Below are 23,482 nucleotides of genomic sequence, written 5' to 3' on the forward strand. Positions count from 1 at the left end.
CACAGCAGTTGTTGTACCCCCAGAGAAATGCATAATTGCAAGCCTAGCAGCTCCTTGAATTGATTCACAATACATTAACTATATCATTTTGTTGTGCAGCTTTGCTTCCAGCCCAGAACTCTCTACAAAATGGAAGAAAGATGAATGTTTATACCTGACACTGTAGATTTCAAACTGGGAATCAGCAGAAATATTTGTGAATAAATATATTCATCACTGAGCTAGCTGTAGATGCCTGGGATCCATTAGACAGGGACAAACAAGCTTGCTGCTATGGTATCCAGCAAACATTTCCTAAACAATGCCTTGCTTTAATCAGGGTCTTTGCACTGCTCTTGTTCCATATGCCCTGAAGTGTTTAAGAACAGGCTGAAGAAAATAATTTGCTGGCTACCAGTTTAGAACTTGATGGAGCCGCTTCTTCCAGCTCTACATGCCAGTAGATTCCTGCTAGCTTGTTGGACTGAAAACAGAAAAAGTTTCTGAGAACTTTTGAAGGTAGGATGACAGAGGCTTTGTTTCTCATCATGCAAATGCTCGTTTCTTTGGAATTAATGGCAAACAGGTTTTTGTAGCAATACAAAAAACTGCAAGGCCTCTTGTCAACAGGGATGAGCATGGACATCACAGGCAGAATATACTTTTCATAGCAACACTGTGTCCCTAAGGAGAACATTTTGATAACACAGTGTAGATGCAGGGAGGTTGCTGTAACCCACGTGGAGGGAAGGAAGGCGCACTGCCCATACACTTGAGCTTCCAGAGCATCTTTGGGTATATCCTGGGAGCTAAGAGCTGCCCCCGAAAAGGATAGATACAGCCACCAGGAAGGGGAAAGATCAAGAAGGGGGTAATCTTCCTCACTGTGCCTCCTGTCAATGGGAGCTCAGTTACTGGAGTTCCTCAGCAGAAAACAAGAGTGATCTGGAAAGCCGGTGAAGTTGGCTATTCCCCCTCCACTGCAGCCTTACCTGTCCTGTGTTTTGTTAGTTTGGCAGTCTCATCTGAAGCAGGACCCCTAGGTGCCAACTCACCTGGTCATTCTTCCACTGCCACCAGTCCCTAGCTTGCCAGGGCCTCACTCACCACGTTCCCCATTTTCCTTTGGAATGTAATACGTTTTGATTGACTTGTTCATCCTATTACAGGCCTGTGCCATTTTTTTACCACTAGCCGCATGTAAGGGCCTGCCAAGCAGAGGCGTAGCTAGGTCGTTTGTCACCCAGGGCCCATAAATTTTTGTCACCTCATACAACATAATTAATTACTTATGTAATTATTAATTAATTAATTAATTATTATATTATTATTTGATTGATTGATTCACATTTTTATACCACCCTTCCTCTAAGCAGCTCAGCGTGGTGTATATGGTTCCTCCCCTATTTTGTCCTCACAACAACCCTGTGAGGTAGGTGAGACTGAGAGATCGTAATAGTCATGACATGAAATGAATAATAATAATGGCCAGAAAATAAATGCAGTAAATATTTCCCCATAAGCAATGGATGAAATTCTGCATCAAATGGTATATACAAGCATGATGGTATTATTCCTAAAAACAATTATTTCCAGAATTTTGGTCACTAGGGTGTCACCCCCCCCACCCCAGAATGTCTAATTGACCTGTTTTGAGTTAAGGCAGTGGTTCCCAAACGTTTAACACAGGACCCACTTTTTAGAATGACAATCTGTCCAGGACCCACTGGAAGTGATGTCATGGCTGGAAGTGACATCATCAAGCACAATAAAATAAATAATTATAAATAATTAAATTAAAGGAAAACAAATAATTAAATAAGGAGAAGCCAGCCCTGTTCCTCCAAGTTAATTTTCTCTCTAGCCTGACTGCAAGAACACCCCCCCCCACACACACACACACACAAATATCACTGAGATTTTCAGCCCTCTCCAGTGCCCAGTTCAGTGTAAGTTTTTGTATTTCAAGCATAACACTATCAGGACCACATGGCTTTGCAAGTCTAAAAACAAAAATTCACCTTACCAGCGTAAGCCTCTGCTTAGAGGGAGGGACTTCCTTCTTGGGTGTTTTTTGGGGGCTGCTTTCACTGGATAGGAACCATTCTGGTGTCCTTTGATTCCTCTCAACCTGCCCTTTCCAACAGACTATGGCGCATTTGCCTACTCATGAGTAAACACACGATATGGCTTGGTTTCACTTTCCATAGGGCTCCATGCATTTTTTTGTTTCTGGTTTTTTGGCCATAACTTTTGAAGGAAAGGGGATATTTTACCCTGGTTTTTTGCATTGCATTCTGCAGGAAATTCCACATCCAACTGTATATAGTATGATGGGGTTACTCATAACCTCCTCAATGTTGGCTAATTTGTGCCCCCCGACCCTCGCTAGCTACGCCACTGCTGCCAAATGCTTGATGACGCCACTACCACTTTGTTTTTGTAGTATCAGGGAGACAGCAGGGTGCAGGGCCGGCCTATTCATGAGGCAAACTGAAGAGGTCACCTCAAGCAGCAGATCTGTGAGGGGCACTGTGTCAGTCTGGCTACTTGACCCCACTGCTCCTTTTCCACTCTAGATTGAAAAAGGAAGAGTAGAATAGAGAAGAAGAGGAAATATGGATGGGAGGAGAGTGGGAGGAACAGAGGATATCACATCATCAGGTAAGAGGACGCAGCATTTGGCAATTCAGGCAACAATCCTATACACAACTTTCATGGATGTAAGTCGCATGAAATCAGTGGATTCAGTGCAACATTCTTGCAAGTATTAATACATATGATTGCGCTGTCAGTTCTATTCATGTGACCATTCATAGTCACACAAGGTGCACAACCTTATCCCTAGTTCAGCACTGGCTGCCTTTTACCAGAGATGAGAGCAGGACAAAGAAACTAGTTTGCATACTACAGACACCTACAACTCTCTTTGAAACTATTGTCTGTCTCCAGACCAAGTAATTTGAGTTCTGGTCCTTACTGGTTTTAATTAACTGCACACAATGGAGGCTGGAGCCAGCACCTGTCATGTCCTGCCTTGAATTTACTGTGTGTCTAATTTAGAAGTATAATGATCTTTGGGGGGGGGGGGGAATTAAAAACCAGAATTCTTTTCTGGCTTAGTAAGGACTTGATTGTGCCAGCTGATTTTTTTCTTTCCATTGCAAACTCTTCAGTTGTCATCCTCTGTTTTAAATGGAAATAACTTTGTTCAAAAAATGCTGATGTCACTGGTGTCTATAAGTTCCCTTCCTCCAGTTCGCCCCTTCTTCTAATAAAAATTAAAAATGCAGCATTATGGAGTTATGGCAGGAAAGCCCTGCAAATACACTTTAATGGAGACCTGTTTATCTTGAGAGAATTTTGACCCTTCTGTGACAGCAGTAGCTTTACTCGTGCAGCAAAGTATAATGGTATCATAGTCAGAGTAAGCCGCTACAGCAAAGGGGGAAGAATGAGGGATGAATTCTATCAATGCTCTTCCCTAACACATTGCTGCCACTACTGCCTATCACAGTGGTTCCCAAACTTTTAGAGGCCCTACTTGATTTATAAATGCCAAGAGGTGTGGCTATAAAGGTGATTTCGGCAGCAGTGCTTCCTCCCTCCCCCTGGTAGTAGCTTGTTCGACCCTTGATGCGCAAACCACCTAAAATTGGGTCACAACCCACTGGTGGATCCTGGACCATATAGTTTAAGAACCAGTGGCCTACCATCAGGAAATGTGCTATGTGAAGACTAGCCAAAGAGTAGTGCAGAGGATTAGACTGCTGTCGCATGGCCAACAGCACAGGCAATGATAAGGCCCTCCCCTTATCTTTGACTCCAACCTGCAACTGGAGGCCAATTTTTCATTTTATATATAAGAACATAAGAACAGCCCCACTGAATCAGGCTATAGGCCCATCTAGTCCAGCTTCCTGTATCTCACAGCGGCCCACCAAATGCCCCAGGGAGCACACCAGATAACAAGAGACCTCATCCTGGTGCCCTCCCTTGCATCTGGCATTCTGACATAGCCCATTTCTAAAATCAGGAGGTTGCACATGCACATCATGGCTTGTAACCCGTAATGGATTTTTCCTACAGAAATTTGTCCAATCCCCTTTTAAAGGCATCTAGGCCAGATGACATCACCACATCCTGTGGCAAGGAGTTCCACAGACCAACCACATGCTGAGTAAAGAAATATTTTCTTTTGTCTGTCCTAACTCTCTCAACACTCAATTTTAGTGGATGTCCCCTGGTTCTAGTGTTATGTGAGATTGTAAAGAGCATCTCTCTATATCCTTCCCCTGCATAATTTGTATGTCTCAATCATGTCCCCCCTCAGGCATCTCTTTTCTAGGCTGAAGAGGCCCAAATGCCATAGCCTTTCCTCATAAGGAAGGTGCCCCAGCCCAGTAATCATCTTAGTTGCTCAATATATAAAATATAATATATATTATATATATTATATGCTATATATAATATATAAAATATATAGCATTATAATATTAGCTGTTTTGTTCTCAATACCTTTTCTAATGATCCCAAGCATGGAGTTGGCCTTCCTTACTGCCACTGCACATCAAGAGTTGACACTTTCATCAAGCTGTCCACCACCATCCCAAGATCCCACTCCTGATCTGTCACAGACAGCTCAGAACCCATTAGCCTATATGTGAAGTTTTGATTTTTTGCCCCAATGTGCATGACTTTACACTTACTTACATTGAAACACATCTGCCATTTTGCTGCTCATTCTGCCAGTATGGAGAGATTCTTCTGGAGCTCCTCACAATCACTTCTGGTCTTCACCACTTGGAAAAGTTTGGTGTTGTCTGCAAACTTAGCCACCTCAACCCTGTCTCCAGGTCATTTATGAAGAGGTTGAAGAGCACCGGTCCCAGGACAGATCCTTGGGGCACACCGTTTTTTTACTTCTCTCCATTGTGAAAATTGCCCATTGACACCCACTCTCTGTTTCCTGGTCTTCAACCAGTTCTCAATCCATGAGAGGACCTGCCCTCTAATTCCCTGACTGTGGAGTTTTTTTAGTAGCCTTTGGTGGGGGACTGTGTCGAATGCCTTCTGAAAGTCCAGATAAATAATGTCCACGGGTTCTCCCGCAGCCATCCACATTTTTAAAGAATTCTAAAAGGTTTGTGAGGCAAGAAGCCTCTTTCCCTTACAGAAGCCATACTGATTCTCCCTCAGCAAGGCTTGTTAGTCGATGTGTTTTGAGATTCTATCTTTGATGAGGCATTCTACCATCTTACCCAGTATAGATGTTAGGCTGACTGGCCTATAGTTTCCTGGGTCCTCCCTCCTTCCTTTTTTAAAAATCGGTGTGACATTTGCTATCCTCCAATCCTCTGGCACTGTGGCTGTTTTGACGGACAAGTTGCATATTTTAGTCAAGAGATCAACAACTTCATTCTTCAGTTCGTTAATAACTCTTGGGTAGATGCCATCAGGACCTGGTGACTTATTGATCTTTAATTTATCAATTAGGTCTGAAATATCTTCTCTTTTAACCTCTATTCGACTTAATTCCTTGGTCAGGAGGGGCCGTTCAGGCAGTATCTGCCCGAGGTCTTCTGCCATGAAGACAGATGCAAAGAACTCATTTAATTTCTCTGCCATCTCCTTTTATCTCCCCTTTCCTTCCTCACCATCCAGAGGGCCAACCGCTTCTCTGCTCACCATCCAGAGGGCCAATGGGTTTCCTGCTGCTAACATATTTGAAGAAGCTTTTATTATTCCCCTTAATGTTGCTGGCCATGCGTTCCTCATAGTCTCTCTTGGGCTCCGGTATCACCTTCTTACATTTCTTTTGCCACAGTTTATGTTCCTTTTTATTCCCCTCATTAGGACAAGACTTCCATTTATGGAAGGAAGCTTCCTTGCCCTTTACTTGGCTCGTTAGCCATGCAGGCACCCTCTTGGACTTAGTCGAGCCCTTCTTCCTTTGTGGTATACACCTCTGCTGGGCCTCTATTACTGTTAATATTTTTACCGTTATACATTTGATCTGCCTGTGTCCCTCTGTTCTTGTTTCCTCCCCTTCTCTCTCACTTCCCTGTTCAGGACCAGCCTATCTATGAGGCCAACTGAAGCAGGGAACAGAGAAGAAGAGGGGAGAAGAGTGCTGAGCTAAACCATGGAAAAAGCAGAGGCTGGCACATCATTGCACCTCAGGCACCAGGAGGTCTTGGGCAGGCTCAGCCCCTCCCCCCATATAACCATTTTCTGAACCTCTTTCACTCAAAAGATAGTTTGGCAACATTTATGTGGTCATCCTTAGGTAAGAGCAGAAACTGTTGAAGGCCAGTATATTCAAGAACACATTTTTTAAAAAGGTACAGCGACATGATTTATTAACCCAACTTTTGTATTAGCATGCTCTGACCTTGTTCGATCTAGCTCTTCCCTTTCCGACTTTGTGCCTCTAGGTCAGGGGTGTCAAACTCATTTCATACATACATACATTGATGGTCCATCTTCATTGGCAATCTTTCCAATGTGGCCTACACTCGCTCCATGTTTTTTGGTCTAGTGCGACTGTTGTCCAGTGCAGCAGTCCCTGTTGTTTCAATGACCTAGAAAAGGTATCTGACCAGCAAGTAGCTGGTTGGCCAGGGGTTCCTTTGACGTGGTATGGGATCCAATGCATGATTCTGGTGCTCCATCTGTCGTCTGTTCAGCGGATGACCTGTCCTGCCCATCTGTGCTTTGCAGAAGCCATGTACTCGAGCTTGTCACAGAGCTTGGATTCTTGCCAGAGATCTTGACTTCTGAGACCATGTTACCATTTTTTTCAGCGGTTTGTCCCAAGGAGACATCTTTCAAGTGCCCAGTTCGCATGGCGGTAACTATGGTCTTGTTATCGGCCCATGTTTCTGTGGCATAGCAAAAAGCCGGAAGTACTATGGAGTCAAACAGGTGGGCTCTCAGCTGCGAATCCTGTATCTGCCTGGTAACTTCTTGGATTGATCCCATGGCAGTCCATGCAGCTTTCCTTCATCTCCCAATCTCAATTGTTAGGTCGTTGGCCATGTTCACTTCATGTCCCAAGTACATATCGCTCTCAACTTTATCCAAGGTGGTACCACAGAGTTGCACGTTGCTGTTGTTGCACCATTGGTTGGCCATTGTCTGGGTTTTCTTCATATTCATCTCCAAGCCGATAGCTTTGCCTACTTTATTCAGCTTGTTCAGCATCTCGTTCATCTCCCTTGTATTGTTTGTTGGAGGAAATTAAAAAATAGTTTCCTCTTTGGGGAGAAGCAGAGTAGCTTAAGCAGCAAACCCCCCCTTTGGGTATCACCCCAGGGAACCTCCCTCACCTGGCTGACTGCTATTCAATGAAAAAAGACAAAGAGGCAATGGCTTGTTAAAGTTGCAAAAAGAAGTTATTTACTTATAGTTCCATTGAGTCTATATTTACAGCATCTGATTAGGATCAGAGGTTCAGCTATTACTTAGAGATAGCAAGGCCCTGGAGCTGCCTCACCCTGCATGCCTTGTGCTCAAGATGGCCTGGGCATCAGAGCCCTGGTATGCAGTATCTTAACAGGTCGGTGGTCACAGGAAAAAGGGGATGTGCTCAGAGGAGAAGGGAAGGATAAAGGGTTAGGGCCACACTCCACAAGGATCACAGAGAGAACAGGTAGAAAGGTCAGAGTCACTGGGCCATAGCTTAACCCCTTCTGGACAGCATCCTGCCCCTCGGGACAGCAAACGGAGTTGCACCAACTCCAACATTGTTGCTGGTAAGCATGACGTCATCTACAAACTGTAGGTTTGAGAACTTCTTTCCATTGATCAGAAGACCCTTATGGTTCTAATCAAGTTGGCTCAAGGCATGCTGAAGGACTGAGATGAAGAGCTTCGGGGAGATGGTGTTGCCCTGTCGGACTCCTTTTTCAATGGGGATGCGCAGCTTGTGGTCAGACAATTGGATGGTTGTTGAGTCAGTGTTGCATTGTTCTAGGATGTTAATGTACGACGGGTCCACTCTGGTGTGCAGGAGAGAGTTGAGGACAGTGTTAACTTCTATCAGGTTGAAGGCCTTTTTGTAGTCCACAAATGTCAGCATAAGTAGCATCTTGTACTCTTAGCATTGCTTGATCAGCTGGGAAATGGTATGGATATGATTCATGCAGCAGAAGCCCTTTTGGAAGCCAGCTTGTTCCACATGTGTCCAATGTCAGACAATGGGGGAGGGGGCCACATAATGAATTCTCCAAAATATGGGTGGGGGAGTAACTTGTCATGTTGTGCAGAAGACTTCAGGCTAGTTTTCTCCTTGACATGCTAATGTGAGGAATGTTGATCTCCTCAGAAAGAACTAGAGTAACAAGTCACAATCAAAATACAGTTGTAAGTTGTTTGAATTTTACATTCTGGCTTAGCTAATGTATGAACACAGTTGCCCCATGTAGTTTCTGCAGACACCCACTCTCATCAGGTGACTTCTAAATGAGTCAGGATGGGACCCACTGCCTCTGCCCTCTGTGTTTGTTTGGTCTTCTTTACAGAGCTTTTTGTGTGTACAGGCACAAAGTTGAAGTTGAAGGCACAACATATGAAAGTTGAAGGCAGAGGAAGAGGATATGACCCCCTTCTTAAATAACCAACTTAAATAAAGACCAAATAACCTGGGGCCTCTCCATAAAGCTGGAGCCAATCATCTCCCCTTGCTTGACCCTTCACAATATCCCTTGAGAGCAGTAATCCAGCAAGAAATCACCACTCTACCTTCCCCCGTTCCAAAGAAACCACTCTGATTTGTTTTGTGGTTTCCATGTCTGCTTGGAATTGTACACAAGATGGTTGAACAATGCACCTGACTGATTTCAGGGCTCCTTGCTATTTTGAGGAGCAGGAGTGATTCCCCACTGGAGAATCCTTGGCCTTCCTCTGTCTGAACTGTCGAGGGCCAGTTTCCAAGAACATTAAAATTCCATCTGCCTTTTCCACTCAAAGTCTGCTTAGTTTAGTATTCCCCCTCCTCACCCCTTTTTTTCTTCCTTGGGTTTAAAAGTAGGAGATAGTCCAGCCAAAATATTTGTCATGCTTCCAACCTTCCCTGCTGCTTGATTTATACCCCAGGAGCTCCAAAAGAAAGATTCCAGAGGTCCTGTGCTGAGTGGGCAGTAACATACCTGCAGATGTGCAGCCATGTGCTGCACTAGTGCTGCGCTCTAGGCATGGCCGTCCAAGCTAGTCCCGTGACCACATGGACAGGGTTTGGATAGAAGCAACGTCATTTGCATGTTAGAAAACAGGAAGTGTGTGGCTTAGCTAAAAAAGCAAAGCTTAAAGTGATGTGCAAGATTCCAAGTTCCTTTCGAGGTAGAGTTACACACTCTTCACTTCCAGCATATCTGTTCTTTTGTATATTTTAAAATATAAATTAAGAAATAGATATTCTAAGTGAATTCAATCTCTTCCAGTTTATTCTGCAGTGAAATAAGTTTGTTCCACTATTGTATGGAAGCTTGGAAGAGTTTACAGATGATAGAAAAACCATATTTCTTCTGCATTTGACATCCCCTGACTGGGGAAATTTGGAAACAAGCTTGACTATAAATCTTTCTTACACTCATTGGTTTTCCCTTATCATCATCATCAATCATACTAGGGATGAATAATGACCAGCCCTGGCTCTGAAAATGTAAGAAACTGAAAATTGTCTCCCTCTTGTCCTGAGAAGCTTGATGATCACTGGACACAAAGGAGAAGCTGGGGCAGGGGCAGATCCAAGGGGGGGGGGCCATGGGTGTGCACCCCCCCCAAACTGTCAGCAGGCAAGGCTGGGGAGCAAAATTGGGCACCAGGGGAATGCCCACTGGGCGGGCACTGACGAGATTGGCTGGAATGGGAGCCCAGGTCTACCCACCCAGTAAACCTTGGTCACAAAGGCCATCAAATTCAACCCAGAGCCCAGGTCTACCCACCTGGTTGACCTGGGCTCTGGAGTTGGTAGTGCTCATGGCCCCCACAAACACAGGATCCACCCCTGAACTGGGACCACTGTCTCCCTGCTTGCCACAAAGCCTGGGATGGGCAGGCTGGGATGGAGGACATTACAGTCCAGCCTCTTCCTGTTTTTTTGCTCTTACAGAAACTTGTTTTCATGTACTGACCCCACTCTGCCGTATTTTATCTTGAACTACCCTTGTACCCAGAGATTGTTGTGATTCAAGGATAATTGCATACACTCCAAATGTAACTTTATCATCAGGAAAAGTCTCAGATCTCTAGCACTGTGCCCATTTTTGCCTTGGGAGACACAATCTGTGTGTGTGTGACGGCCCAGTCCTAACAACTGCAGAACAGAGGTTCCATTGTCGCCAACTGTGGCAGTGTCAGCAACTTGCTGCCATGGGAGTGCAGGTAAGCCACTGTGGGGGGCAGGTGGTGGGAGGAATGAGAGGGGGCGAGGGGCAATGGGAAGTGGATTGGGAAGGGTAGGGTGAATCCCACTGGCAATGAATTACACTGGGATCCTCTCAGGCTTATGTTGGCATAGATCTGAGGAGACCGATTGGGGAAGAATGGGCTTACCCTGAGGTAAGGGAACAAAAGTTCCTTTACCTTGAGGAGGACTCTGTGACTGCCCCACCACCACAGGATGGAGCGTATACCCTGTTGGCATGTCAGCAGACCTTATTTCAGTTGGGTATTGGTGTCCATATAAATACTGAAAGTGCAAATGATGGTGTAAGCTCTGTTTCCCAAGGGTCTGCCTGTGAACTTGACACAGAGGTGGACACTGATCTAACTGACAAATGCTCTTTGCACAAAGGCGAAGCTGTTCATGAACCAGAACCAGTGGTCGAAATTGAAAGACACAATCCACCTGACACCAGCCCACCTAGTCAGGATACATGCCCACCAGTAGATCCTCCTTGTGACTATGCCATGGAATGTGATCTTGGGTTGTGGCAACTGTAACTGAGGGGATTCAGGATTACTGGTTTAGGAAAGCATGCTGCAATGAATGAAGGAAATGAGTGCTGCAATGAAAATGTTACCTACATAAACTCAGTCCAACAAAAGTGGTATTTTTGCAACTCCATGTTTTACTGTTACCTACCAAATGGAGAGATGAAAAAAAGAAACTGGCTATGCTACTCACCAAGCAAAGGCAAGGCATTTGTTTTCAATGTAAACCGTTTTCATCAGATAACAATGCCTTTGCGGCAAATGGTTATTTTGATTGCAAAAATGCAGCACAACAAATATCAACACATGAAACCAGTAAGGCCCACCTCACTTGGGAAGTGCAGGGGTGCAGGCCGCACTGGGTGATGTACACAGGGGGTGATGCGCACTGGGAGGATTACACGGTAAAATTGCGGTTTTTAGGAATAATGCCATCATGCTATATACTGTCAGATATGGAATTTACATTGGAATGCAATGAAAAAAATCAGAGTGAAATATCTCCTCTCTATCAAAAGTTATGGCCAAAAAACTGTAAAACAAAAATGCATGGAGCCCTATGGAAAGAGAAGCTGAGCCCTATTGTGCATTTACTTGCAAGTAGGCAAACTAGCCATACTCCATTGGAAGGGGCAGGCTGAGAGGAATCCAATGACACCAGAATGATCCTGATCCAATGAATGCAGCCCAAAAAAAACACCCAAGAAGGAAGTCCCTTCCTCCAGGCTGATGAATGTATTAAAGACTTATGGAAAGCAAAACTAGCATTTACTTGCAAGTAGGCCTGTATCTGCAAGTAAGCAAATGTGCCTTGGCTCTGGTCAGGTCAGGCAAAGGGGAATGTGAGGTCACCAGAATGGTCCCAATTTGATGGAACTGGAGCTCAACAAATACTCCAGAAGGCTCCCCAAATAAGAAGACTAAAACAGAGGCTTGAACTGGTAAGGTGAATTTTTTTCTTTTTTAGACTTGCAAAATCAGGTGGGTCCTGATAGTGGTCTGTTAGATGTTAAATTGAATTGGGCACTGGGAAGGGCTGAAAATCTTACTGATTGGGGGGGGGGGTATTGCAGGCAGGCTACCAAGAAAATTCATTTGGTGGAACAGCGTTGATTTTCCCTTATTTATTTATTTTATTTTAATTTAATTATTTATAATTATTTATTTTAATTTGCTTGATGATGTCACCTCCGGCCATGACATCACTTCTGGTGGGTCCTGGACACATTGTCATTTTAGCATCCCAGTGCTAAAAGTTTGAGAACTGCTGCAATAAGGTGTTAGTAAGTTGACACCCTTGGGGGGGGTGACATCACTAGTGACCAAAATTATTAAAATCACAGTTTGTAGGAATAATACCATCATGTGTGTGTCTCTGTGTGTAAACAATTATTATTATTATTATTATTATTATTATTATTATTATTATTATTATTATTATTATTATTATTATTATTATTATATAATAATAATAATAATAATAATAATAATAATAATATAACAAGCAATGTGTAATTTCATGCATAACACAATGAAACAAACCACGTTGAAATATCTGTGTTCTATCAAAAGGTACAGCCAAAAAACCAATGGTGTTGCCCCACCCACTGCATGGAAGGGCGTGACGTGCTGGCCTCCCTCACCGGTGATGTGAACCCCAGTGATACCACTGAGGCCCACAGAGAAGCTACTATCACCTTTATCCACAGAGCAAAGGAATCTGGCCATGTAAATACTCTTCTGGCTAAGCAATGCCAAGCTGAACAAGCCTATGCAAGAGCTGTGTCTTTCAGTGAGTTGTTGCCAGCATCAAGTTTCTAGCTGAGCGTGGATTGGCATTTAGGGGAAAAGACCAGGTGAGTGGGTTGCCAACCAACAGTAACTTTTTGGGGACATTGGACTTGCTGTCCTAGTTTGACTCCTTTCTAGCCACTCATATTGAGAAGTACAGTAATAAAGAGAAAGGTTCGGTTTCTTACCTATCTTCCTCAACATGTGACCAGCTCATAGGTATTATGGGAAATAAGGTATTGAACACTGTTATTAAGGAAATAAACAAAGCCAAATATTTCTCCATTTCTCTTGACTCTACCCCAGACATAAGTCACATGGACAAATTATGTTTTATATTACGTTATGTTATGGGAAGTGACCTGGTTGAAAGGTTTGTTCAGTTCATCGAGATAGGGCCATGGCACTGCAGAGCTTGCAAAAAGTATATTTTGCTTTTTGGAAAACCACACCATTGACTTGGGTGACTGCAGGACCAATCATATGATAACGTCTCAAACATGAATGGCAAATACACAGGCCTATAAACAAGATTCAGGAATTTGCTTGCTGATTATATTTCATGTTTTGCACATTCCCTGACTCTGGTGGGCCAGTCTACTGTTGACAACATTTCTGCAGTGTCTGAATTCTTAGAATTGATGGAAAATGTCTACTGCTTCTTCAGTGCATCCACTCGGCAATGGGCAGTTTTAGCTGATGTCCTTAATGGTTTACCTTTTGTTAAACATACATGGTGGTCTTCTCATGCTGATGCAACTAAGGGCGCAATCCTAACCCACTTTCCAGCACCAACATAAGGACAATGCAGCTCCAAGGTAAGGGAACAAACATTCCCTTACTTTGAGGAGGCTCCTTGACTTCAGCCCTACTGCAGGATGCAACATGTGTCCCATTAGCACAGCTATGCCAGTGCGGGAAAGTTGGTTAGGATTTCAGCTTTAGGCACTCAACCTTTCATATGAAAAGGTCATAGAAGCCCTGGAACTATTTGCAGAGAATATGGAAGAAATAAGCAAAACAGCAAGAAGCAAAAGGTATTCTTTCAAGGTTTGGAGAATGGCATTCTACTGGTGGTTTGGTCTTACGTCATGGAAAGGTTTCATAAGACTAGTTTAAAGTTGCAAAGTACAGATATAGACCTCAATGAGACCATTAAACTGCTGAGATCATTGAATTCGTACGTTTCTAACTTGAGAGACAGCTTCAGTGATTTTGAAGAAATGGGAAAGACAAATGTGGGTCAATCCAACTACAGAGAAACGAAAGAGAAACATCAGAATCCAACTACATGATGGTTCTGGGGAAACCACAGGGTTTTTAGGGAAAGAGGGCTTTAAAATAAGAGTGTTTCTGTCCGTTATAGATCAGCTTTAAGCCACCCTTGAAAAGAGGCTTGAAGCATACGATGCTATCTCTAGCAAGTTTGGTTTTCCCAGCAAGTTGCCTTGTTCAAATTCTGATGAAGATAGCAGCTAAGAAGTTAGTAAACATTTACCAAAATGATCTTGCCAGTAACTTCCCTGAGGAAAATAGTTCATTTCCAAGAGCACATGCGTGAATTGGGTGTAGGCCTAGATCATGCAGGTAAGTGTGGAAAAGAAGATGATAACGCTGGTACTGATAACGCTAAGCCTTCAGTTAGCTTACAGATGTTTGAAATGCTTGCAGGACGTCTTCCCCAATGTGTTTATATGTCTACATATACGTTTTTCCGTTCTGGTAACAAACTGTTCTGGCGAGCATTCTTTCTTTGCCCTCAAACATGTGAAAAACTATTTACACTCTATGATGAAAGATGAAAAGCTAAACAGTCTAGGTCTGATGCAGCTGGAATCATCTGTGCTGAGGAAAATCAATTTCAGTCCCATTTGTGATCAGTTTGTTTGACCAGATTACGAGAAAAGTTTTTAATTGAAGGGTGCTTTAATCATGGCTGGGGATCGGTAAGCTCTTGTTCCTTGCAAGTCTCTCTGACTGTTGATTCATTTTGATTCCTGGGGAGAGGATCTAATTACTGATTGTATCTAATTTGTTTTCTTCCACTTGCCAACACACAATATTTTCCCTGCTTGTCCCAGCCAAGAGACTGCAGAAAGCTGCCAGCACTGATCTTTGTCCCCTTCTCTCCTGGCTCCTCTTTCGCTAAGCTCAGTGACAACTACATGCCGTTTAAAAAAGAATGAAAACCCTGAAAATGAAAATTCATTTTGTTTTGATTTTGAAAAGACAATATCATGCTGTTAATGAAAATAGCATCCTACACCTCAAACCTTTCAAGATTGTTTTTGGTGCACTTTGAATACTGTGGTTATACTTTATCAATCCATAATAATCAGTAAATGTCCTTTCACTATATATTGTTTTCTATTTGATAATTTGCTGCTTTCCTGAACTGTTGGGGGGGGGGCAAAATTCCTGAAAGCCAAGGGAGGCCAGCCATGTGTTAATACGGTGCTGACAGGGGGAGTTTGCTAGGATTGTGCTCTGTGCCATCAGACTTGTAGTTGGGGCAAAATCCTGAAGCCCTTCCACCTCTCTCCTGGTTCTTCCCCATTTCATCACCCCTCCCCAAGCCACCACTGAAAAAAAACAACCACATGCACATCGGAACCACCTCACATGTGCCATGTACTGTAATATGTAGTTAAAGTTGCCAACTCTCCAGGCTTGGCCTGGAGTCACTGGCATTGCTAGGAGGATGCGGGGGGTGCAGACTGCACCGGGTGATGTGCCGTGGGGGTGATGCGCCCTGGGGGGAGGACATGCTAACTTCACGGCTTTCAGAGCTACCCTCTTGTGCCATAAACCATTGGATGCGGAATGTCTGGCGGAGTTCAATGCAAGAAACAGAACTGAAATAACTCCTTTCGTTCAAACATTATGGCCAAAAAACCGGAAAGAAAAAAATGCATGGAGCCCTATGGAAAGTGAAAGTGAGCCGTATCGCGCGTTCACTCACAAGTAGGCATACTTACCATAGTCCGTCAGAAAGGGCAGGCAGAGAGGAATCCAACAACACCAGAATGGTCCCGATCCAATGAATGCAGCCTCCCAACAACACCCGAGAAGGCGGTCCCTGCTTACCTCCCAGCTGCGTCTATTGAGCCTGAAACAAAGCCACATGGCTGTGTTTACTCGCGAGTAGGCAAACTTGCCTTAGTGAAGGCAAGGACTCAGGGCAGGCTGAGTGGACTCCAAGGACATCAGAATGGTCCTGATCCAATGAATGCAGCCCCCCAACAACACAAAAGGGAGAAGGAGGTCCCTCCCTCCCAGCCCTATAGAAAGCGAAACAGCCTCAGGGTCGCGTTTACCCACAAGTAGGCAGATGAGCCTTGACTGGTGGTCAGGCCAGGCAAAGGGGAATGTGAGGACACCAGAATGGTCCCAATCCAATGGAACTGAAGCTCAACATATGTTCCAGAAGGCAGACTCTTCCCCTGCCCCCCACTCAAATGGACAAAAAAAGAGACTTGAATGGTAAGGGGAAAGTTTTCTATTTTGCACTTGCAAAGCCAGGTGGGTCTGTATATGGATATGCCTGAAATATAAGAACTTTAAACTGGGCACTGGGAGGGCTGGAAATCTCACTGATTCTTTTTTTTTGGGGGGGGGGGGGTGTTATTGCAGGCAGACTACAGAGTAAGCTCCATTGACCACTATGGGACTTACTTCAGAGTAGACATACATAGGATTGGGCTCACAGGTTGCAATCCTACCCACACTTTCCTGAGAGTAACAAAAATGAGAACAAAATGGCTAATAATGCTGCTGTACAAATCGATGGTAAGGCCACACCTGGAGTAATGTGTCCAGTTCTGGTCCACGCATCTCAAGTGGAAATGGAAAAGGTGCAAAAGAGAGCGACTAAGATGATTACTGGGCTGGGGCACCTTCCTTATGAAGAAAGGCTACAGCATTTGGGTCTCTTCAGCCTAGAAAAGAGGCGTCTGAGGGGGGACATGATTGAGACATACAAAATTATACATGGGAAGGATAGAGTGGATAGAGAGATGCTCTTTACACTCTCACATAACACCAGGACCAGGGGACATCCACTAAAACTGACTGTTGGGAGGGTTAGGACAGACAAAAGAAAATATTTCTTTACTCAGCGTGTGGTTGGTCTGTGGAACTCCTTGCCACAGGATGTGGTGATGGCGTCTGGCCTGGACGCCTTTAAAGGGGATTGGACAAATTTCTGTAGGAAAAATCCATTACGGGTTACAAGCCATGATGTGTATGTGCAACCTCCTGATTTTAGAAATGGGCAATGTCAAAATGCCAGATGCAAGGGAGGGCACCAGGATGAGGTCTCTTGTTATCTGGTGTGCTCCCTGGGGCATTTGGTGGGCCAATGTGAGATACAGGAAGCTGGACTAGATAGCCTATGGCCTAATCCAGTGGGGCTGTTCTTATGTTCTTATTGACCACTATGGGATTTCAGAGTAGACATGCATAGACTTGAGCTCACAGGCTGCAATCCTACCCACACTTTCCTGAGAGTAAGCCCCATTGACCACAATAGGAATTACTTCAGAGTAGATTCACTTGATGGAACAGGACTGGCTCCCCCTTATTTAGTTATTTCTTTTATTTTAATTTAATTATTTATAATTATTTATTTTAATTTGCTTGATGATGTCATTTCTGGCCATGACATCGCTTCCAATGGGTCCTGGAGAGACTGTCATTCTGAAAAGTGGGTCCCAGTGCTAAAAGTTTGAGAACCGATGCAATAAGATGTTAGTAAGTTGACAAGGGGTGCATGTGTGAGAGACTCTACAAGTTTTCGAAATCACTATAATCAGAATTTGGAGGAATAATCCCATCATGTTATATATCAATCAATGTGTAATTTCATGCAGAACGCAATGAAATAAACCACATTGAAATATATGTGTTCTAACAAAAGGTACAGCCAAAAAACCAGTGGGGGCAGGGCAATGACACATCACCATGCCCACTACCTGGAGCATTGCCCCGCACACTGCATGGGGTGATGCGCAGGCCTCCCGCACCGGATGATGCGAATCCTAGTAACGCCACTGCCTGGAGTCTCCAGGAATCAGCTCTGATCTCCAGAATAATACAGAAAGCCATCCTGAGATTTTCACCAGGCCTCCAGAAATTTGAAACATTATGATTTGTTGGGGGATGTCCAAAATCAAGTGCTGTTTGACCCCCATAGTATGCTGGTCCTTTGTATCTGACTGTACCCGTTCAGCTTCCCAACTAACTGAGAGTGTAAAACCTATCACTTCGCAGAGGTTAGCAGGCTTGCTTAATTCCTGTGGGTTTGCAGCAGCATTTTTGTCTTGTTAATGGTGGGTGCCACAAACTACTAAGGTTTGGAATCTGGGAATAAAAATACCTGTAACTCAGATGCATGTGATTAAACAAGTGTCACTGCTCAAGAGACTCATGCTGGGCTTCCCTTTCCTTTTTAAAAAAACATTGAATCTTTGTTCTCAAAGGACTCCTTTACCCACTTATTGCAGCAGAGATATATGTAGGTAACAAAGAAGGAAATTACGTAATAACAGGCTGAAGCTGGCTTTGGTTGGTTCCTGTGAGTATGTGATCTTCAAAATATTTTTGCCACTACCACAGGCTACCACATGACTTGGCACTCATCCCCATGTATGCTGACTTGAATCTGACTTGTGTCTGGAGGTATTTTTGCTATGTGGAAAACCTTTTGGGGCCATAATTCTGACCAGTGTTGGGAACTTGAGTCAGCGACTCAGATGTGAGTCGCAAAAATGTGTGATTTTGGATGACTCATTGACTCGTGAGTTGCACACATGGAAGACTCTGAGAAGGACTCAAGTCTAGGCCCCCCTGACTCAGGACTTGTCCCCACACATGCTGACTTGAGTCTGCCTGGGGGTGACTGCTCACTGTTTTTGCCATGTGGAAAACCTCATGGGAGCTATCAATCTAACAGCGAGCAGCAGGGAGTTCCAGCTGGGAGGTAGGAAAGGGTTAATGAATAGAGCAGGAGGGGGGAGGCGGGAGTGAGCTGCGCACCCTACATGAGCACCTTTTCCTTACTGCTGACCTTTTGGTTGGCGGTAAAGTGAGTAGCCCCATTGCGGGGCTACATACCTTACTCGGGGGAAGGGGGACGAAGGTCCCCTTCACCCGAGGAGCCTCCTGCGGTAGCATGGGAGGCGCAGGATTCTGCAGCAGCCCTTTTCAGTGCCACTGAGCCTGGGCGCTCTAGGCAGCTCAGGATTGGGCTGTTGGCCCCTCCCACCCTTCCCGTCAGCATGGCTGCACTGACACAAGAAGCACTGGTAGGCAGGGGGAAAGAGGCATTCCTGGGAGGGGGTGGGTGGTGGGCGGCCCCGGGGGCAGGCGGGCAGGGAGCGAGAGGTGGGGCAGGAATTTGGCAGGAATGTGGCACAAGTCCAAGGTTGTTCTGCTCCTTCTGGTATGGTGGGGCTTTGGGCAGCATGGGGGTCTCCATTTTCTGTTTGGAAAATACTAGAAGTCCCTGGTGTTTCCCATTTTATCCCTCAGACATATCTGCTTTCTTTTCTGCTCTCTCTGGTGGGGTGGGCAGCATGGCTTCATTCTGGCTCTCTCTTTTCTATTAAGAAAAATATTAGAAGTTTTCATTGAATTTATTTAAATTTAAATAAATTTTAATTTATTTTCCTGGCCCTTGACACCATGCCAGATATACAATGTGGCATTTGTGCCAAAAAGTTTGGACATCCCTGGAATAAATAGCCAAATGGTTACCAGTACCATCAGTGAGCTTGAAATCTTTAAAAACAGCATAATGAGTTCAAAGTGAAACAGAGCAGAAACATCTTTAAAACTGGTTTTTAAAAATAACCAAGCCATCATGTAGACATGGTGAGCTCATGGCAAAAGTGAGATTTGAACAGAAAGCCCTTCTGACGAATAATTTCATTTGGTCTGAAACATGCAGGTGGAGAGCAACACCCTCTCCCAAAATCCCCTCTGACAAATTCACTTCTTCTACATACTGAATGACTATTATAAGTAAAAAACAAAAAATCTTGTGGTGCCTTAAAGACTAATAAATATAACTCATCAAAATCCAAAATGGCACTTGTGATTTCCCAAAAGCTATCCAGGAATTCATGGCACTGATTATTTACCAGTATTACATCCTATAGCACTGCTTCCTTTAACATTGCTTTGATATAGCACTCTTTGCCCTGGATGTAATTTTTACATGGGCTTGTTTGGAGGACAAAATAAGAGGGAGAAGCTTGTTTTGGGTCCTTGAAGGAAGGGTGAACTAAGCATGTACAACAACTTGAAAACACTGATATAGTTCTGTCCTCCTAGCAGAGTACCATTACACAACTGATATTATAAGTTTGCAACATACCCAAATGCATTTTTAGATAATCCTTTCTATGAGCCATATTATTTCTTTTACATGGGAATTTGTCCTGTGCAGTCATCATTTAGGGTTCCATACAGGTATCTTGTAACCCTGGCTCTTGGACCAGACTTCCTGCTTTCTCACATCCTCCATCTTATTTTGTTTGTTTGTTTTTCTCTCACATTTTTTCCCCATCTCATTTTCTCCATGTTGTTAGGGAAGTGTGCAGATGATACAGTGTAATGAAAGCCATTTATGCTATACAATTAGAACAAATTATTTGTTTACAAGCTAAATAGAGCAAGAGCTTAGCATCTCACAAACAATCTTAAAATCCACATCACTGAAGCAGGCCTGAAACTGCAGACTGGCAGCTTAGCTAAAAATAGCAAGGTCTCAAGGAAGCTCTTGGCAGCATACCAAGGCATCTGGCAGAAGATAGCAGGAGAACAATACACATGTAGTAAATAGGGAGGAAGCTGGAAATTCCCTGCTTGTAAGTCAATCTAAACAGTGAACAGATGAATACCCTTGGCAAAAAGCAGTTTGCAGATTTAAAATCATAATTCTTTCAGGGTTCTTTTTAAACCAAAAGGACAGTGTTATAACACTAAGAGAGCTATTAAGAAGGTACTATACCAAAGTTTCATAGAAATGCAAAAGGATTACAATGTTTGCATGCTTACCAAATAATTCTTCAATACTTTCATAGTTATTGTCTCGAAAGTGTAACCAACATATATGTAAAGATGTAGTAGCTTTAGAAGTGAGTTTTAACTGTTTGAAAGTTTAATAAAAGCATAAAAATACACAGAAAGGTGAAAAGCTATTTTCAGCTAAAAATCAAAGGTCTGACAGGGAGACAGCTCACAAACTTTGGAATGTGGGGAAAAATAACTTCTCAAAGATAACACTCTTATCTTGGCAAAAGCATTCGCTAAGCCTGTATCTCTGTAGACCTTGAGGCCTCAAAGTTTTGCTAGTTTCACACACTTTGGAATGTGGGAGTTGTATCTTAGATAAGACTCCTTTTGGCAGCAGCATACGGGCAAAGCAAGAGGGACTTGCAACATTATGGTGGAGAAGTCTAAGCAATACAAGGACAGCTTATCTGTTGGCAGGTTAAAATAGGATTTTCTAACAAACAAGGAGACAAACACCTGCAGAAACAGATAACAGAAACATCCAAGAGAGAGAGAGAGAGAGAGAGAGCATTTGTCTGGGCTACAACAGACAGAGGGAGATGTAATTTGGTTAAAAGAAAATAAGAAGAGACTCCTTAAAAGAAATCCTTTTTTACAATAAGAGTTTGGTTTGTCTTGTATTAAATATAATAAAATAAATATAATAAATTACACCACTATACATCCCAAAAGGAAACAGGTCACATATAGGATCACAACATGGAATAGAGGCAAGTCAGAGGAATTAGCTTAACAAAGGTTGGCAGAGAGCCCCATGGTGTCTGGTAAGAACAAAGGAAGAATGTAGAGAGATAAACAGGTGGCTCTTACCATGCCCATCCAAGTTAAGGATGCCATGAAATAAGGACAAAGGACATGCCAAAAAGCCAGTTCTGAATAAAAATGAGGTTACAGTGCACTCTACTGGTACTTGAAAAAGTTTTCTATATGTTTAAATGTATGGTATTGACTTATTTGAAACATGTAACTTGAAGCTAACCAATCAAATGTCTATAAGGCCATCTCTGGCCAACCCAGAGTAAGCCCCATCTATGATGTCAAACTACAGCCGATGAAAAGTGTAAAACTCCTCAAACAAAGGACCCAAAATGAAATGTAAGGGACAGGCTCAGATTGGAAAATTGCTCTCACTGCTTTGGACTGGAGTCCCTTGAGACGCCCATTGCTGGTGTTGCAAGGTTCAAAAGCAAACTCAGTAGGCAAGAGTGGTGATAATCTGCGAGCTTTATTTCGTTGCCAGCAACGGGCTTCTCAGGGACTCCAGTCCAAAGTGAAGAGAGCAATGAGAGCAATTTTTCCATTCTGAACCTTTCCCTTATATCTCCTTACATTCTTTTCTGTCTGTTCTCATCAGACACTGTGGGCTTTCTGCCATCATTTGTCTGAGCCTTTTCTATTCCATGCTGTGATCCCATATGTGACCTGTTACTTTGATGTATAGTGGTGTAATTATATTTAATACAAGACAAACCAACCTCTTATTGAAAATAAGGATTTTAAGAAACCTTTCTCATTTTATTTTAACTAAATCTCATTTCCCTCTGTCTGTTGTAGCCCAGACAGAGGCTCTCATGGATGTTTTGTTATCTGTTCCTGTCTAGCTGTGTTTGCATCTTTGTAGAAAACGCTATTTCCATCTGCCAACCGATAAAAAGTTGCATTGCTTCTCCTAATGTTGCAAGTCCCTCACCAAAATGTTACAAGTTTGTGTGTTTTCAGCCTTATATCATTCCAATTTTCCTGCTTCCTGGTGCCAACAGATAAGGCTTACCTTATACTTACCAGTGTGTTACAAATAACAATAATAATCTTAGTGTTGCAAGTGCACTCGCAGCATCTCTTGGTTTATGGTTGCTGCTGCCAAAAGTCCATCTTTGAGATGTAACTTTCCAAAAGTATCAAGCAGGACTTTGAATCCTCAAGGTCTTACAGAGATACAAGCTCCCATATTCCAGAATCTGTGAGAAAGACTCATGATTAGAGCTGGAAATAGCTTTTGCCAAGGTTGCATCTTTAATAACAATCTAATAGCTTTTACTATTCTGTGTAGTTCCATGCTTTTACTAAACATTCTAATAACATCAGGCAATTAAACTTTAATAGCTAATATATAAGACAATCTATTAAGTATTGAAGAGTATTTGGCAAGTATGCAAACATTGTGATCCTTTGGCATTTCTATGAACTTTGTGTATATATGACTGTTTTTTTTGTTTTTGTTTTTTTTAAAGAAGCCTGAAAGACAAGCAGGGAGCTCCAAGATGACTTGGATACTTCCCAGCAACCTCCCTATTCTCAATGTGTGTATTGTTTCGCTATCTCTTGTTCCACTGCCAAGAGCTCCTGGCACTCTGCCAAGAGTCTCTGCTAATTTTAGCTGAAACTATCCCTATTTCTTAAGCATATAAATTAATAATTTGTTTTAATTGCCTAATATAAGTGGCTTTCATGCCCTGTATCACTCGAAACTAAATAAAGCTTGCAGACGATCACCACTCTTGCCTACTGAGTTTGCTTTTGAACCTTGCAACACCTTGCAACACATAGAAACAGACCACCATCTATTTTTTCAGTTTATTTCATGTATTTATAATAATGAAAGGACAGAAAAAACACAATAAAAGAAAAAAAGAAAAAAGAACAAACAACACTAAAGATACATTTAAAAAATATATATGCAAAAAAATACCTTTAA

The 23,482-nt window shown here is 43.1% G+C and overlaps 1 long non-coding RNA gene across 1 annotated transcript; it reads left to right on the plus strand.

The window, feature by feature from the left end:
• Positions 1-362: 362 nt before the first annotated feature.
• On the plus strand, positions 363-15,066 carry LOC136649119 (uncharacterized). Its single transcript, XR_010794367.1, has 4 exons — positions 363-498; positions 2,559-2,643; positions 12,490-12,773; positions 14,790-15,066. It is a non-coding gene; the product is annotated as an uncharacterized lncRNA (long non-coding RNA).
• Positions 15,067-23,482: the final 8,416 nt, after the last annotated feature.

The sequence above is a fragment of the Tiliqua scincoides genome, chromosome 4, assembly GCF_035046505.1.
Source record: "Tiliqua scincoides isolate rTilSci1 chromosome 4, rTilSci1.hap2, whole genome shotgun sequence".
In the NCBI taxonomy this organism is placed as follows: domain Eukaryota; kingdom Metazoa; phylum Chordata; class Lepidosauria; order Squamata; family Scincidae; genus Tiliqua; species Tiliqua scincoides.